Source organism: Vombatus ursinus, unplaced genomic scaffold, assembly GCF_900497805.2.
Source record: "Vombatus ursinus unplaced genomic scaffold, bare-nosed wombat genome assembly UNPS02005286.1, whole genome shotgun sequence".
NCBI lineage: Eukaryota > Metazoa > Chordata > Mammalia > Diprotodontia > Vombatidae > Vombatus > Vombatus ursinus.
Genome location: NW_020945064.1, coordinates 13,600,910 through 13,616,225, shown reverse-complemented (window position 1 = coordinate 13,616,225; position 15,316 = coordinate 13,600,910). Strand labels below are relative to the sequence as shown.

At 42.4% G+C, this 15,316-nt stretch overlaps 1 long non-coding RNA gene across 1 annotated transcript in view; it reads left to right on the top strand.

Moving 5' to 3' along the window:
• The first annotated feature begins 8,989 nt into the window (after positions 1-8,989).
• LOC114032444 overlaps positions 8,990-15,316 on the top strand; it is a 15,596-nt gene continuing 9,269 nt past the window's right edge. The window contains exons 1-2 of the long non-coding RNA XR_003567831.1: positions 8,990-9,278; positions 13,083-13,228. This is a non-coding gene — a long non-coding RNA (uncharacterized LOC114032444). The remainder of the gene's footprint in view (positions 9,279-13,082; positions 13,229-15,316) is intronic.

The window sequence follows — 15,316 nt, the reverse complement described above, 5'->3', positions numbered from 1 at the left end:
AGGAAGGAAGGAAGGAAGGAAGGAAGGAAGGAAGGAAGGAAGGAAGGTAAAATGAGCAGAACCAGGGAAACATTGTACACAGTATCAACATCATTGTATAATGATCAACTATGAATGACTCAGTTGTTCTCAGTAGCACAATGATCCAAGACAAGTACGAAGGATTTACCACAGAAAATGCAGTTAAAGAACTGATAGATTCTGAATGCAGATTGATGCATACTTTTTTTTACTTACTTTATCCTTTTTTGTTGTTTTTTTTTCCTTTTGATCTGTTTCTTCTTTCACAACTGTGACTAATATGGAAATATGTTCTACATGATAGCACATGTATAACCTATATCAAATTGCCTACAATATTAGGAAGAGGGGAGGGGAAAGAGGGAGGAAGAAAAATTTAGAACTCAAAATTTTGTAAAAATAATGCTAAAATTGTCTTGACATGTAATTGGGAAAAAAATCATTAAAAAAAAAATAAAAAGGCCAGGTTCTCCCACTGCATCCAGGGCCATCACCAGTCATCCTGATGAAAGAAAGAAAAAAGAAAGAAAGAAAGAAAAAAAGAAAGAAAGAAGGAAAGAAAGAAAGAAGGAAAGAAAGAAAGAAAGAAGGAAAGAAAGAAAGAAGGAAAGAAAGAAAGAAAGGAAGGAAGGAAGGAAGAAAGGAAGGAAGGAAGGAAGGAAGGAAGGAAGGAAGGAAGGAAGGAAGGAAGGAAGGAAGGAAGGAAGGAAGAAAGGAAGGAAGGAAGGAAAAAGGAAGGAAGGAAGGAAGGAGAGAGAGAGAGAGAGAGAGAGAGAGAGAGAAGAAAGGAAAATAGTGTTCTTCAGCCTGTATTCAGACAACATGAGTTTTTTCTGTGGAGGTGGATAGCATTTTTCATCATGAGTCCTTTGGGATTGTCTTAGATCATTGGATTGCTGAGAATAGCTAAGTCATTCACAGGTCTTCATTATATAATATTGCTGTTGCTGTGTATAATATTCTCCTGCTTCTGCTCATTTCACTTTGGTTACTGCTAGCCTAACTAATTAATTGATCATGATTGGACCATTGTCTCTCAGTTTACCTTAATTTTTTTTTAAAGCAATTGGGGTTAAGTGACTTGCCTAGGGTCACACAGCCAGTAAGTGTCAAGTGTTTGGTGTGAGGCTGGATTTGAACTCAGGTCCTCCTGACTTCAGGGCCGGTGCTGTATTCACTGTGCCACCTAGCTGCCCAATTTTCTTTTTTTAATTAATTAATTTTGATTTATCAACAATCACTTCCATATGCTTTTGAGTTTAAAATTTTTCTCCCTTCCCTCCCCACCACCCTCCCCAAGACAGCACACAATTTGATATAGGCTCTACATATACATTCCTATTAAACATATTTTCACATTAGTGATGTTGTAACTAAGAATTAGAACCAATAGGAGGAACCACCAGAAAGAAGAAACGAAACTCAACAGAAGAAAAAAAATAGCAAATAGTATGCTTTGATCTGCATTCAAACTCCATAGTTCTTTCTTTGGATGTGGATAGCATTTTCCATCACAAGGCATTTGCAGATGTCTTAGATGCTTGTATCGCTGGGTAGGGTTAAGTTTATCAATGTGAGTCATCGCACAACATGATTGTTATTGTGTACAACATTCTCTTGGTTCTGCTCACTTCACTCAGCATCAGACCGTACAAGTGTTTCCAGGTTTTTCTGAAGTCAGCCTGTTCATCATTTCTTATAGCACAATAATATCCCATTACATTCATGAACCACAACTTGTTCAGCCTTTCCTCAATTGATGGGCATTCTCTCAATTTCCAATTCTTTGCCACCACAAAAAGAGCTGCTATAAATATTTTTGTACATGTGGGTCCTTTTCCCATTTGTATGATCTCTTTGGGATATAGCCCTAGAAGTGCTACTGCTGGGTCAAAGGGTATGCACATTTTTATAGCCCTTTGGGCATAGTCCCAAATTGCTCTCCAAAATGACTGGATCATTTCACTCCAAGGCCAGAGTTCTATCCACTGTGCCACCTAGCTGCCCTGGACTGCCCACTTTCTAGTCATTTAGCACCTTACTTACTTCACCTCACAGGTACTTTGCAATCCAGAGACAAAGGTCTACTTGCCATTCTTCCCACAAGGACCCTGGGCATTTTCTCTGGTTGTGCCACCATGCCCCGAATGCTGTCCCTCCTCATCTCAGCCTTCTGGTTTTCCTGGCTTCCTTCAAGTCCCAGTTAAAGTCTCACCTTCTGTAAAAAGCCTCTCCCAGTTCTCCTAAATGTTACTACCTTCCCTGTGTTGATTATTTCCAATTTATTATTTATATGTCTTGTTTGTACATAGTTGATTACATGCTCCATTAAACTGGGAGCTCCTTGAGGGCAGGAACTGTCTTTTGCTTTTCTTTGTATCCTCAGTGCTTAGCACAGTGCCTGAAACACACTAGGTGCTTAATAAATGCATGTTTCCTTCCCCCTCTCCCCTATAAGATTGTGAGCTCCATGGGATCAGAGTCTATGCTTTGCTTTTCTTTGTATCCTTAGTACTTAGCATAGTGCCTGGCACATAGTAAGTGCTTAATAAATGCTTATTAAGTGACTGACTGACTGACTAAACCAGCCTACATGCTAACTTCCTTCTAAACAATATTCCATTTGTACCTTTTGAACAGATTGTCCCCCATACCTGGAATGCACCTTTGCCTCACCTCTTCCTCTTAGACTCCCTAGGATTCTTCAAGGTTCTCCTCAAGTACCAAACTGGACAAGCAGGTTCTCGCCTGCTTCCCACTTCCACCCCAGTTTGACCTCATCTCTTCTGGAACAACTTTGTCAACCAGTCAACAAACATTTCTTAGCTGGTGCCAGTCACTGTGCTAAGCTATAGGGATATAAAGAAAGAAAAAAAGAGTTCCCACCCTCAAGAAGTTATAATCTAATGGGGGGCGTCAACATGCGAATGACTCTGCTCATAAATTGGAGATGTGCACTAACATTACCTTTGTCTATAGTTTGTATTTACTTATCTTTGTTTATGTTGTATCCCCCATTGTAATGTAAGATCCTCAAGGGAAAGGATTGTCTAATTCTTATCTTTGTACCCCCTCCATGACTAGCACAGTGCCCGGCACATGAAAAGTGCTTGACCAATGCTTTTAGGATGAGATGAGCAAACAAATGCCACCTGATATGGGGCTGTAGCTGTGCCGAGAGAGCTTTATAGGGAGGCAGAGGATGGAATGGTATGTTTGAGGAACAGCAAACAGAGGTTAAATGACTTACCCAGGGTCACACAGCTAGTACAAGTCTGAGGCTGGATTTGAACTCAGGTCCTCTTGACTCCAGACCCTGGGCTCTAGCCCCACCAGTTACTGTTCAGTCATTATGCAATTGTGTCCAACTCTCTGTGACCCTATTTGGGGTTTTCTTGGCAAAGATACTGGAGAGATTTGCCATTTCCTTCTACAGATGATAGGGCGGGCACTCTATCCATTGTGAAGAAACTGAGGCTAGAGGGGAACAATGATTTGCCCAAGCTCGCACAGTTGGTACGTGGCACCTCTAGGCCTTATGAGTTCTAAACATCTCTCCTCTATGCCAGTCTGAAATGAAGAAAATGGAGGGGGCACTGTCTGCCATATCAGAATTACAGTTACCTTCCTTCTACTCATCTTAATAGAAATGCTCCAGTTTATTGCAGCTGCCTCAGAAACTAATAAGATTTCTCAGAAGACCGATACTGGCCAGTGATGCAAACCTAGGACAAAGCAACAGGCCTCGATTGATCATGTATTTTAATTCACACGATGGAAGACTTGAGGCACAAACTGAAACACCCAGAGTAATATGGAGCTGTAAGAGAGGTTTCAGGCCAAATGATCCATCCTGATGTCAATCCTTGGAGAGTAAGAATACTACTGTATTTCAGTTAAAGAAGGATGTCACCAGTCTTGGCTACAATATTCTTAGGGCCTTCTCCATAGCAGGAGAAGGGGGCTGATAATTCTTCGAGATGCCTCCCTATGTATGCATTGCCTAACGACTGTTGCATACCATTATAATGGGTAGGATGCTAGAGTCTTCTGTCTGTCCTTACACAAGGCAAACCCTTATGTGTTGCATTTGTTGATTTCCAAGGTATGAATACTCAGACTGAAAATTTAGCAATCAGCTCTCTAGAGACAGTTGGAGCTGACTCCAGCACAAATGAATATTGCAAATATAAAATGCTATTATAGAATCAAAAAATTTAGAGTTGTCAGGACCCAAAGAACAAACAGTGTGAAACTGAAGGTATCTGAGAATAGCGCTGTCAAACTCCAATAGAAGCGAGGACCACTAATCTCTTCATAAGGATGCCTGCAATCAGTATTTTGACTTAGAAAACCACACATTCACGTTATGTTCTATTGTATTTTTATTTATTTTGTTAAATATTCTCCAATTATAGTTTAGTATGGTTCATGCTTTACTTGGGAGTGTTGCAGGCTCCATGCAGCACTCAGGCAACATGTTTGACACCTCTGGCTTAAAATATCACTGTGAAGAGTTTTTAAAGTTTTGTAAAGTACTTTACAGATGTTGTCTCATTTAACCCTCACAACAGCACTGTAAGGTATGTATAAGAAATATCACCATCATCATCATCATCATCACCACCACCATCACCATCAGCAGCAGCAGCAACAGTAGTAGCAGCAGCACCACCACCATCATCGTTATCATCACCATCACCATCATCATCACCACCACCATCATCATCATCATCACCATCATCATTATCATCACCATCACCACCACTACCATTACCATCATCATCATTGTCATCACCATCACCGTCAACACCATCATCATCATCATCATCATCATCATCATCATCTTACCAGTGAAGAATTAGAAGTGAAATGTCTTGCCCAAGTTAACAAACTAATACATATCAGAGGCACCTTAGTTTCTTGAGACGTAGGTTCAGTTCTCTTCCCATGATGCTTCTATATGGAACATTAGAGCTCTCAGAGACTCTTAGAGATCTTTTTTTAGTCCCCTAGTTTTACAGATAAGGAAACTGAAGGAAAATCATTTGGCTAAATATACAGCCTATAAGTAGAAGAGCCAAGGAGTCATCTGCTATGATTTAGGATGCCAAGAAGTAGTATAGGTGACTAAGTGGATAGAGCTTCAGGGTCAGGAAAATCTAAATTCAAATCCAGCCTCAGACACACTGTGTGACCCTGGGAAAGTCACTTAACCCTGTTTGCCTCAGTTTCCACATCTGTCAAATGAGCTGGAGGAGGAAATGGCAAACCACTCCTGTATCTCTGCCAAAAAAAATCCCAAAGGGGATCACAAAGAGCAGGATGCAACTGAAAAGACCGATAAGATGCCAAGAAATTTGGAGCCTATGGCTCCTTCAGAAGGCATCACCTTCCAGAGAAGTTCCAGACAAGATTCCTAGGAAGAGTTTTGGTTATTTTCCCTGCTTGGAACGCATGTCTGGATCTGATGACTTTGGAGTAGATTGGGTGCCATTAAATTTGGCGTTTGTCCACAAGGTGGCACCAACGCGCTTGAAATAAAATAACAGGGGCGTGGCGGGAATGTGTATTAGAGAATTTCTGCTTCCCGGTTGTCCCTGACTTCAGTGCTGACTCAGGCAGGTGACTTTGCTTCAGTTTAGCAAACCTTCTATGTACAAAGGCCGTGCGTAAGGAGAGGGACAGAACGTTGTAGTGGAAAGAGTGTTGGACTTAGGGGTAGAAGAGACCCGAGTTCAAATCCTGACCCTCACACTAACTGGTAACGTGCCCATGGGCAAATAAGGCATTTAAGCCTCAGTTTCCTTATTTATAAAATGACACATAATAGATGTTAAATAAAAGTTTGTTGATTGATTTTTTCATTATCTCTCTCACAGGGCTGTTGTAACTTGCAATCCTTAAAGTGCTGGGGAAATATGAGATCAGCAATTCATCTGAAACGTAAGTTTATAGTCAGAGTGGCCCAGGATGCTGAGAGTTTAAATGATCTGGTCACACGGCCAGTATGCATCAGAGACAGGACTTGGACCCAAATCATCCTGATGCCAAAGCTGACCTGCACAAAGTCACCGTCTCTCACTACAAGGCATGGTCATCCCCATTTTACAGATGAGAAAACTAAGAGTGCTTACTCCATAGTTAAACAACGACATGCTGGAAGCAGGATTCAAACCCAGTCCTCTTTTGACTCCAAGTCCAGCATTCTTTCCGATGACTCATAGAATTAGAGGGGACCTTGGAGAGAATCTTACCTTCCTTACAGATGGAGAAAACTGTGAAATGACGTAAATTGTCATTGCTCTCACAGCTAATAAATGGTGGTGGTAAGATTTGAATACAGACCTTCTGCAGCCAAGTTACAGCCCATGTGTGCTTTGTTTTTTTATATCCATTCTATGTGTGGATTATTTCCCCCCCCTTTTCAAGTCCCATTTGCCCTCCAAATGCCCTGTAGCATCTCAGAGTTTATGGGCAAATTCTTGTCTAGGGGACAATCTGCTGAGCTTGAGAGGGCCTGAGGGGTGAAGGAAGACTTGGGAAAGCTTCAGTCCAGCAGGGTAAGAGGCTCTCACCAGCTGGCGCTCAAAATAACCTAATTATCCGTCCAACTGCACTCGTATGCAACCCTCACCTTCCTTTCAGAGGGGAGCAAGGATGGAACAGATTCCCCCATTTTCTCTGCCCACCCCGGGACTGAATTTCTGTGCCTCTTTTCCTTCCCAAGCTCCTCAGGCAGTTAATTTCCACTAAAGCTCCTCTCCGTTGTGACCTGTAGTCACAATTGTGGGGATGAAAAAGATCATGTTGTGCTAGAGCCTACCAAACTCTAAGTCAGGAGTTTTTAATGTGGGGCCAAGAAGTTGTTTAAATGTGTGGGTGTACACATATGCACATCTACAAATATACATATATGCGTGTATACATACAGATATATACCCACATACACATACATGCATACACACATATGCAAATATTTAAATATGATTAATTATTTCAATGTAATTAGTCTCATTTGTAATCCTATGTACTTTGTTTCATGCATTTAAAAACACGATTCCGAGTGGAGTCCATCTACTTCGTCACACTGCCAAAGGGGTTAAGGATCCCTGCTGAATTTTAAGCAGAGCCCTGTGAGGAATTACAACTACTTTATACCGCTGCCTGATTACATATTCATTTGAATTTTAATGCCTCCTTTAAATTGTACACATAGTGGAAAGAACTCTGGACTGGGTTAGAATTCCAAATCCTGGATCCACTAGGAGATAGAAAATTGTGTGACTTGGGGTGAGTAAATTCATCTCCAGGTCTCAGGTTGCTTATCTGTAAAATGAATGAATTGGGCTGAATGATCTTCAAGCCTCTACCCATTTCTTGACTCTAATGGATGGCCAAACTGGTCTGTACCTTTGGCCTGGACTCTTCAGTCTAAACCCTATCTCCATGGAACCCCACCCATCCTTATTCCCTGCCCACATCTAACCAGTTCCCCCACAGCTAGCTTGCACTGCCTCCTCATCTCCTTTCAGAATTCTTTCCTCAGTCAACCCTGAGCTCTAGGGAGACCTCTCCCGAGAAGTCCTCCTTGATCCTCTCTCTCCATCCCTCACCCCCACCTCAAGCTGAAGTCACTCTCTTCCTACAGCACTTATCCTGGATCGCTCCTTTGCTCTGTTTGAAACAAACAAACAAACAAAAAAACCAGACCAAGTAAAAGTCATATTAGCCAAGAGATTTTACTCATTTTAGACAAGGGGAAATAGAGTCAAATTGCTCCAATTGTCCATGCCTTGGCTTCACAGTTTTATCAGTTCAAAAAAGGAATAGATTAAGCAGTGGGGATGGGGATGTCAAAGATGCTGGACTTCACCATTCCTATGTTTTCATTCTAATTTTGTGATATCTAGATTTTACATTCTAAGACTCATTTGTGATTTGTGATTTCATAAGAACGTGCTTCTTCTCCTATCAGCTGTAACTGTCAAGGTTCCTCCAAGATGGCGTCGGTCTTGTTCTTCTTCCTCAGCCTCCATCACACTCTACCTTTCGTAATACTCATTTGTATAGTTATGGCAAGCTTCTAAGGGCAGGGACCACACAGCTTTGCACCTAGCGGGAGTTTAAAAACTTTTGGTGAATTTCATAGTGCCTAGATCACTTCTGGGAATGTTAGTCAATAACAAATCGAAGAATTATCATCACCTACTATGTGCAAAGCACCGGGGATCCAAGGTCACCGTGGTAGTGAAAGTATCAGGGGTACTTTGTACTGAGTTTCCCCAAAGTCAGCATCTCTTTCCACCCAGACCACATAACTGCTGAAAGCAGAACCACTCTGCTCCTAGGATTGCTATTGTGCAAATGATCCTGGCCTGGAAACTCTCACTCATTAGTGAGTGACTCCATCTATAAACATTTATTAAGCATCTACAATGTGCCAGGTATTGCACTAGGCACTTGAGTGGCGGTGGGGGTGTGGAAGAACCTTACAAACGGTTTATGGTGACTATGTCTGGCTCTTAGAACTTGCAGGTTTCCTTGAAATAGGAGTGGAGTATTATGACCCCATTGACTTCAGTATTGTTGGAGTTCAGGTTTTTGCAAAAGGAACTGCCGTAGGTTCAGCCCACTGTTTCCTGGCAGGCCCTGGGCTGACGGTTTCTGATTTCTGTGGGGACGAAAGCCATTTTGACCATAAAAGGTATCAAGAGCATTGACCCCTCCCATCTTCTGAAGGCTCCTGGGGTTGTGTATTTAACAGCCCCTGTGGTTTGCTTCTGAGCTAGCCCACCATTTAGCTGGCTACTTGCTTACCTGCCTAGCTAGCTTGTCAAGGGATTACCATATATGGTTTTTTTCAAAAGCCTACAGGCTGGAAGGAGATTACAAGGTTACATGTAAGTCAGAGAGGAAGTTGTGGGTTTGCAATAGACATTGCATTTGTCTCTGCAGAAAACCCAGGGCTGCAGGGCCTCAGCTCCCTTTCCTCCAAAGGCCGTGGCACGTATGGGCTATGTCGAGGTTCTGGTTGCCCAGGTAAAATTGGCAGAGCTTTTCCGGTAGAGCCCACTATGCGCCGCTCACAGTTCCAGTCCAGTGGGACGCATTGGTAAAGGTGCTGTATTTGCCTCCGTTGTCTTCAAGAATTCAGGATCACTTCTGTTCCAAGAAGAAATTTTGGAACAGGACATTAGTGGACGAGCTGTATGGGAATAGGGACTGGACCCTAGGTTTCTTGAACGAACTTTCAGGTGAGGAAACTCCCTCTACCCCAATGCAGAGCCCCATCTCTCTGCAAATTATCATCTTAGATAATTGCCTAAAGTACAGAGAGGTTAAATGATTTTCCCAGGGTCATACAACCAGGATGTGTCACAGGTAGAACATGGCTCCTCTCTCAGGTGAGAACCTTGCCTCATATTTCACTGGAAAAAATTTCGGCCATTTTCTGAGAATTCCCTCTTCTCCTCTCCCCTTCATCTCTCATCACCCAGATACCTTTGACCACTATCTCCTCCTTCACTCCATCTCACAGGAACAGGTGACCCTCCTTGCCAAGGCCAACCCCTCTGCCTGCACAACCTTTCATCCTCTCTTCTCCGGTGGATATCCCCTCTCTCATCCTTACTCTAACTCATCTTCAATCTCTCCCTGTCTTCTGGCTGTTTCCCTACTGCCTTTGCTGGAGTTGAGGTTTTGCAAAAGGAACTGCTATAGGTTCAGCCCACTATTTCCTGGCAGGCCCTGGGCTGATGGTTTCTGATTTCTATGGGGATAAAAGCCATTTTGACCATAAAAACCATTTTGACCATAAAAGGCATCAGGAGCATTGGACCCTCCCATCTTCTGAAGGCTCCTGGGGTTCTGTATATAACAAGCCCCTATGGTTTGGTTTTATACATGCCCATGTGTCCTCCATCCTCAAAAAACCCTCCCTCTATCCTTCCATCCCTTCTATCATCCTATATCTCTTCTGCTCTTTGGGGGATAACCTTGAGAAGGCTGTCTACAATAGGTGCCCCCACTTTCTTTCCTCTCATATTCTTCTTAACTCTATCTTCTGACCTCATCATTCAACCAAAACTGCTCTCTGAAGTTACTAATGACCCCTTAATTGCCAAATCTGATGATCTGTTTCCAGTCCTTACCTTTCTTGACCTTTCTTCAGTCTTTGACACTGTTGATCATCCTTTTCTCCTCTAGGAAGATCATTTTCTTCTCTCTAGATTTTCATGTCACTGCCCTCTCCCGGTTCTCCTCCTACCTCTTTGATCTCCTCTTCTCTGTCTCCTTTGCTGGAGCCTCATCCAACCTGCTAACAGTAAGGATCCTGCCAGGCTCTGTTCCAGGCCCTTTTCTCGTCTCTTTCTATACTATTTCACTTGGTGATCTCATCAGCTCCCTTGGATTCAATTACAATCTCTGTGCTGATGATTTCAGATCTACTTATCTAGCCCTAAATCTCTCTCTTGATCTCCATTTTCACATATACAACTGCCTATTGAGATATCTCAATCTGGATATCCTGTAAATATCTTAAATTCCATATGTCCAAAACTAAACTTAATGTTCAGTTGTGTCCTACTCTTTGTGACCCTATTTGGAGTTTTCTTTACAGAGATACTGGAGTAGTTTGCCATTTCCTTCTCTAGCTCATTTTACTGAGGCAAACAGGGTTAAGTGACTTGTCCAGGGTCACACAGCTAGTAAGTTATCTGAGGCCAGATTTGAACTCACAAAAATGAGTCTTCCTGACTTCAGGCCCAGCATTCTCTCTACTATACCACCTAGCCACCAAAAACTAGACTCATTTTCCTCCAAACCCTCCCTTCTTCCTAATTTCCCTATTACTATCTAGAGGCAGGGTCATCTTCCCCGTTACCCAGGCTCAAAACCCAAGTGCTGTCTTTGACTCCTCATTCTTTATCATTCCTTCACAATTCAATCAGTGGCAAATCCTGTTGTTTTCTACCCTTATAACATCTCTTTTACTATCTCCCTTCTCCTGACACTATAACCACTCTGATGCAGGCCTTCCTCACTTTGTGTCTGGACTCTGCAATAGCTAGCTAAGTTAATCCCCCTGCCTCAAGTCTCTCCCCACCCCAGTCCATTCTCCACTCAGCTGTCAAATTGATCTTCCTTCATCCACATCTTATGATGTCACACTCCCATTCTATAAACTCCAATGGCTCCCTATTACCTCCAGGGTCAAACTCAAAATCCTGTTTGTAAGTCAAAGACCTTAGTAACCTGGCCCCTTCCTCGTTTTCCGGTATTCTTACCCCTTACACACTTCATCCCCTTCCCACATATTGTGTGTTCTGGTGACACTGCTCTCCCTGCTGTTCCTTGCATAAGAAATTACAATCTCCAGATCACCTTTGGTGCCCACCTGTCACCTAACTCTTACCTGTGGCTCCAAAAAGCTGTCCAAGTACACCCCTGTAAACTGTCTCAGCAGATGGGTTAAACCAGGTTGAAGGTAACCTATAGGCCTCAAACCTATCAGTGAGTTAGGGGGATGTCTACTCCAAGCATGTGGAGACTTCCCCCGGCAGAATGGGCACATGAGAACGATTTGTTCCAATGATCACAAATTCAGCTGAAGCAGGTGCTATGGAGCATTTAGGGCTTGGTCAGATATCACAAACAACAGGGTCGCCCACTGCATCCTGGGCCATCGCCGGGCATCTTGACTTTTGCCTTGCCACTGGACTTCAGTGACTCAGGAAGAGAGAGTAAGGCTGACAACTGTGTGTGACTCTGCCTCACTTAAATCCAATTAATGCATAAGTTAAGACATCACCCCATGATGTCATATCATTTTCATTGTCTGTCCCCTATGCCTGAAGCTCTCTCCCTCCTCTTCTCTTCCCCTCTCCCTACTTAATAGCATTTTATTCTTTCCAATTACATGCAAAGACAGTTTTCAACATTCACTTTTATAAGATTTTTAGTTCCAATTTTTTTCTCCCTCTCCCCTCTGCCCTCCCCAAGATGGCAAGCAATCTGATATAGTGTATACACGTATAATCCTATTAAATATATTTCTACATTAGTCATGTTGTGAAAGTAGAATCAGAACAGAAAGGAAAAACCATGAGAAAGAAAAAAAAGAGAGAAAATAGTATACTTTGATCTACATTCAGACTCCATAGCTCTTTCTCTGGATTTAGATAGCATTTTCCATCGTAAGTCTTTCAGATTCAATCTTAGATCATTGTATTGCTGAGTATAGCTAAGGCTTTCACAGTTGATCACCATACAATATTGCTGTTACTGTGTATGATGTTTTCCTGGTTCTGCTCACTTCACTCAGCATCAGACCGTACAAGTCTTTCCAGGATTTTCTGAAATTTGCCTGCTCATCATTTCTTATTGCACAATAGTATTCTATCACATCAATATACCACAACTTGTTCAGCCATTCCCCAATTTATAGGCTTCCATCCCTTCAACTTCCAATTCTTTGCCACCACAAAAAGAACTGCTATAAATACTTTTGTACGTGTAGGTCCTTTCCCCCTTTTTGTGATCTCTTTGGAATACAGGCCTGGTAGTAGTATTGCTGGATGAAAGAGTATGCACAGTTTTATAGTCCTTTGGGCATAGTTCCGAATTACTCTCCAGAATTCTCCCTCCTCTTATCTCCCTCTTCATCTTTCCTGGCTTCCTTCATATCTCAGTTAAAGTCTCACCTTTGGTGAGAAGGCTTTCCTGGTCCTCCTCCATCTTGGTATTTTCCCTCTGTAAATATCTCCAATTTGTCCTATCTGCGTCCCATTTGTAATAGTTGCTTCCAAGTTGTCCCCTCATTAGACAGGGAGATCTTTGTGAGCAGAAACTGTGTTTTACCTCTCTCTTTGTCTCTCCTGCACTTAGCTCTTAGTCTGATGCGTAGTAGACGTGTAATCAGTGTTGGCTGACTGACTCATAACTGCTTTTAATCTGCCCTCCAAGGACAAACAAAAGTTTAACTTCCCTCAGAGGAGACAGTTTTTCAGATTCTTGAAGATAGTTGCAATATTTCTCCCAAGTCTTCTCTCTTCCAGGTTAAACATCTTTAGTTCCTTCAACTGACCCTCATCGAGTAGCCCTTTACCACCTGATCACCCCCTCTCTACTTGGTCAATGAACTTCCAAGAATGTGGCTCCTTGGATTCGGCACAATTCTTACCAACCGTCTGACCAGGCACAGGTATAGTAACTGTTCTCACCTTTCTAGTCTAGGTCACTAAACCTCTCTTAATATAGCTTAAGACTGGGCAACTAGGTGGATAGAGCACCAGGCTTGAAGTCAAGAAGACCTGAGTTCAAATCTGGCCTTAGACATTTATTAGCTGTGTGACCCTGGACAAGTCACTTAACCCTGTTTGCCTCAGCTGCCCATCTGTAAAATGAGCTGGAGAAGGAAATGGCACACCACTTCAGTATCTTTGCCAAGAAAACCCCAAATGCGGTCATAGAGAGTCAGAAACCACAGAACAACAACACTGGATAAACCTGTGTTAAGCTATTTTCAGTCTACTAAAATCCTTAGGCCATTTTTAGAGAAGCTTCTGTCAGGCTGTACTTCCCTCATGTCTAGTGAAATTGATTTTTAAAATCCAAATGTCAGCCTTTTTATATAACGCTGCTCAATTTCATCTTCTGAGATTCAGCCCAGTGCTCTTTGTTGTCAAGACCTTTTTGGATGGGGAATCTGTCATCCAAACCTGCTGGCTGATCCTGCTGGGTTGGCGTCATCTGCCGATTGGATGAGCACGCCATTGATTAAAGCGTTAGACGTCACTGGGACAAGCAGAGCTCCTCGAGGCATCCCACTGGGGGCCCCCTTCCAAATTCACCTTCAGTCATGAAGGACCATGCTTTGACTTGAGCTGACTGCAAATTTCGAATCCACTTACACTACCACCCACATTTCAACTCTACATCTTTTCTGTACAAATAGCATGAAAGACTGTCAAATGCTTCACTAAAAAACAGCTTATTTGTCAGATGAGGAAACTGAGGCAAACAGAGTGAGGTGACTTGCCCAGGGTCACACAGCTAGTGAGTGTCTGAGGCCAGATTTGAACTCAGGTCTTCCTGACTCCAGGCCCAACACTCTATCCACTGTACCACCTAGCTACCCCCCTCCCCAGCTGCCCCTTTGTGATCACCACTTCCTTTAGATGTTTACTAACAATTCTTTTTAACAATGCATCCTAGAATTTTGCCAGTAATCAAAATGAAACCACTGGCTTATAATTTGCAGCTTCTATAACCTTGGTTTCTGAATTTGCCCTTCTTTGGTCACATGGCACCTCTCTAGCCTCCATGATCTTTCAGAAATCCTTGATAATGGTTCAGCAATCACACCTGCCTATTCTTTGAGTACCAGAGGGTGTAGTTCAGCTGATTGTGCTGACTTGAAGTGGCAAAAGCAGCTGGGCACTCTTTTGCAATACAGCTCCCTAATTATCTTTTGTACAAGGCTCTTTTAGTCATTTTTGTTCTTTCCTTTCCAGGATAAAGTGGCTTAGAAAACAGCAGCAAAGTTAACAGTTGGGTAACTCTGTGATGCAGTGGATAGAGCCCTGGTCTGGAGGCAGAAAGACTCATCTTCTCCAGTTCAAATCTGACCTCAGACACTAGCTATGTGACCCAGGGCAAGTCACTTGACCCTGTTTGCCTCAGTTTCCTCATCTGTCAAATGAACTGGAGAAGGAAGTGGCAAACCACTACAATACCTTTACCAAGAAAAACCTAAATGGGGTCACCAAGAGTCTGAAATGACTTAACATCAATCTTCTCTCCATCCTCCATTATCACTCACTTTGGGCATCAGATCTATGTGCTGGTAAACGTTAGCAACAGGTTTTCTGTGGGGCGGGATGGGGAGAGGTACACATGGCACACTTTTAAGTTTAATATGCATTATTAACATTTTCTCCATTACTTTTAAAAGTCTAAAAGATATATAATGGCTTGATTTGTAGCATTTGCTTATTTTTGAAGTGTAAGTACTCACATTGAAAATTTAACCATCTGGTGTGATTTGGGTTAAGCTGGCTCCAGCATAACCACTTTGATTTTCACCTTTTCATCACTGTAGCTTAAAAAAAACAACGATTTATTGTCCTGAACTTCCTCAGCCTCTGAGTTTTAATACTTCTGACACTCTTCTTACAGGACCATGCCACACTTGTAAATTCATCCCGTTATCTTTCCTTGCTTCCAACTTTTATGTGTGTATCTATCTATCTATCTATCTATCTATCTATCTATCTATCTATCTATCTAT